Below are 3,886 nucleotides of genomic sequence, written 5' to 3'. Positions count from 1 at the left end.
ATTTCAGCCTCGCTCTAATTGGAGAGCGTCATGACGCTGCTGCGGCGGCGCGACGCGGTAGGTCGCGTCTGGCGCGCGGCACGAGCGGCGCGGCGCGAACAGGCGATTAAACCACCGAGACCAGAGGAGGTGAAACCTCAGAGAGAGAGAGAGAGAGAGAGAGAGAGAGAGTGAGAGAGAGAGAGAGAGAGAGAGAGAGAGAGAGAGAGAGAGAGAACACAACAGTCCCGCAGGGAGTGTGTGTGTGCGTGTGTTTGAGAGAGAGAGAGACAGAGAGAGACAGAGAGAGACAGAGAGAGATAGAGTGTGTGTGTGTGTGTGTGTGTGTGTGTGTACTGAATGTGTGTGTTATTAATAAAGTTCACTCACTGCTGCGTTTCCTTCCCCACTGGAAATTCCCCGTGACGACACATCTGCCAGAGAGGAGACAAAAAGCAGGAGGTCTCACTCTGACGGCAAAACTCAAACTGCAGGAGGAAAAGTCACGATGAGATGAGATGAGATGAGATGAGATGAGATGAGATAGACTGTGGAGCTGCACTTTACAAGGAAGTGAGAGAACAGAATAAGAAACACTCAATGACTGTAGCGACATGTCCCATAAAAAAACAAGAAATATATATATATATATATATAAAATAAATAATAATAATAAATAAATAAATAACACACACGTACAGTACACACACACACACACTATATATACTCAGACCTCAGAGTGTTGGTGTTGGTTCCAGTGGCGGCCGGCCTGCCGCCACCAAACAGTCGTAATAAACTCAAAAAGAGACACAAAGTGGAATCACAAGTAAAGCTCTGATAAGATACGGTGTAGAGGCACTGCGTCCAACTGCACACATACCTGCGACAACAATACAAGAGTATCTGCAGTAAGACATGAATAAAACGGTCCTGCTGACTTGTTTAATGCAGGAGTAGAAGGATCAGTCCAGTTCCAAAGTCCCTCCCAGGTTACCTCACGGTGGTCCTGGAGGTCAAAGTCATATTACGGCTTTTATTTCTTCACGTTTCGTAGAGAAACAGATCATCCTGGTAATATTCCCTGCAAGGAACTTTTGTAATGTGAAAAGCATAGGTCCGGAGACAGAGCCCTGTGGAACTCCGTGTTTAACTTTAGTCTGAACCAGCGGTTGCATGAGGACGTGACCAAAAGAAATCCTATTACACACAAAGACACACAAACACCGGAACAATCCCACAGTTTCCTCTCTTCTTTCTTTATCGAATGAGGGAATGCGTGTGTGTTGCGCTACGACACCCTCCGGGAGGGGGGGGTCTCACAGCTCCATGCTTTGTGCTGTGAACAGGAGTTTGTCTGTTCCGTCACTGTGACAGACGGCGTCCGACGTCCACCTTCCCCCCTGCTGGAGCAGCAGAGAACTGCAGCACAGCTTCTATTGTGACACCAGGAAACGATAGAAACCGTCCTGTTTCTCTGTTCCTCAACCACACGGTGAGGGACGAGGGCCCCTCGGGGGAATTCAATTCAATTCAACTTTATTTACATAGCACCAAATACAACACAGTCGTCTCTTGGTGCTTTTAACAGAGAAAAGAAAAACCTAACGCCGTGTCGTCACTTTGTTCATTCTGACAGTTGTTTTCTGTCTCACTGGAGCTGCTTTGAGTCTCTCTGGACTTATTTAGTCTCTCGGCGTCGTTCAAGTTTTGTTTTGATGGTTTTTGTAGTAGTTTTGTGTCCATATTGTAGTTTTTGGCTCTCCACTTGTTTTTGTATAGCTTTGTGGTGGTCTCTTTGTAGTTGTTTGTCTCTGTGTTCGTTGTCTTGTTGTGTCCCTTTGTAGTTGTTTTGTGTTTCTTTGTAGTCGTTTTGTGTCTCTTTGGAATGGCTGTGTCTTTGTGGTTGTTTTGTCTCTTTGTATTTGTGTTGTTTCTTTGAAGTTGTTTTATGTTTCTTTGTAGTTGTGTTGCTTCTTTGAAGTCTTTTTATGTTTCTTTGTAGTTTTGTTTCATAGTAGTTGTTTGGTGTTTCCTTGCTGTTGTTCTGTTTCCTTATAGTTGCTGTCACTCTTTTCAGTTTTGTTTCCTTGCTCTTGTCTTGAGTATCTTTGCAGGTGTTCTTGTGTTTCTTTGTGATTGTTTGCTTCTGTGTTGATTCTCTTGTCATTTTGCGTCTCTTACGTTAAAAAGTTCCATCTCCGCAGAGACTCTTGCACTTCAGCTGCAGAAAATACGACACAGCTCACAGAGTTTAGTTCTTAGATGGTCCTTAGTTTATTATTCATTGAACATATATAAGAATCATTTACTTAAACATATATTCATATATCTATACTTATATATCCAGTTTCAGTTATGACAACATGGTTACCAACCTGACGGTCACGTCTAAGAGCATCTTTAAAACAATTAGTGCAATTTACAGTTAAAACCTCTGAACTAAAACAAAACAAAACAACAACAAAAAAAAAACCCACCTTCTGTCTGCAAAAATATACAAATCATCTCTTTCATCAAACTACGAGTAAAAACGAAGAGTCACAGCGAATCAACGGACACGAGTCTGACGGACGTCTAGAGGCACATGAGCTCAGCGCGTTGGAGGTGAAAACACCACGGCAACAGACGACGGCACAGCGTGGGACACTTCGGTACGGGGTCTGGGGGGGGGGGGTGACGTGGCAGAGGGGGCGGGGCTAAGTGTCTGAGACGGGGGAGGACAATGGTCAATAGGTAAGGCAGGGCGAGGCAAGACTGATGGTCAGGAGGTGATACAAGGTGTCCGAGAGGCGGGACCAAAGGTCGACAGGTGAGTCAGGGTGGTGCAAACTCTCAGAGAGGCGTGGCCAAGAGGCAAGAGGCGGGACCGGGGGTCGACAGGTGAGTCGACGGGTCAACCTCGGGCTTCTGCAAAAGGCCGGAAAGGAACATCTACAGGTGGCGGGACGCCGTGATGGAGGCACGAAGAGAAGCAGCGACATTCGACAGAAGAAACGGAACAAAGGTTGTGCGAAAACAGCAAACAAAAAATAAAAAAATCAAACAGTCAAAGTAAACTGTCCAGAAAGTCTGAAGTGCGACTGAAGAGACACGTCGTGAAACATTGGGGTGAGGATTTACGCCCTCCAGCATCACCGCCACCCAAAAATTAAAAAAAGACTTGTGACATTCAAAGGTGTGGCTAAAGCGAAACTCCGACGACGGAGGACAAACACGTGACACTCGTCTCCGGGTGGAAGTAGAACTACAGAACTTCATGTACGTCACAAACACTCAGGCGGCGTCTCATAAAAACGACTCACGGCTAAACACCCGACTAGCTCACAGACACGGAAACACGACCGTCCCGAGATCCGTCTGTCCCAAAGATTCCGCAAAATTATGAGCTAGCCTTAAAAAAAAAAAATCTTTTAGCTTCGGACCACAAACATCACATTCTGTCGAGTTAAAAACTTCAAAGAGCTACGACATGATCTTCTAGCACCAAAACATCGAAACGACTCTGTTCCCACGGATGTTTAAAAGGTATAAATACTACATCGATCAAATACTGTTGAGGCTACATGGAGCGCTGGGGACTTCAGCATCAGATTCGCGTTTCACCGCCGGCGCTTCTTCTTCCTCGGCGCTCTGGGAATGTGGACGAAGCGTCCGCTTTCGGAAAGTTTCTTCCCGTCGGAGGCCACGGAGCGAAAGTCGGGAGGTGGAAACGAGTTCCGACTCCCCTCACGTCGGGCCCAACTGCCATCTTTGGATGAACTCATTAGCAGCAAAATTAGCTTAGCTTATTAGCCTAAAATAAAAAATTAAAAAATGTCTTCCGTATTTACAAAGACACAGCCGCTGCCAGGCTCCATGTTTGTTTACTGAATTTTTTTTTACTAAGTGAAAACTGAACCCTGAACTC

This window comes from Blennius ocellaris (assembly GCF_963422515.1).
Source record: "Blennius ocellaris genome assembly, chromosome: 9".
Classification (NCBI taxonomy): Eukaryota; Metazoa; Chordata; class Actinopteri; order Blenniiformes; family Blenniidae; genus Blennius; species Blennius ocellaris.
The sequence above is the reverse complement of the archived record's forward strand: the minus strand, read 5'-3'. Positions refer to the sequence as shown.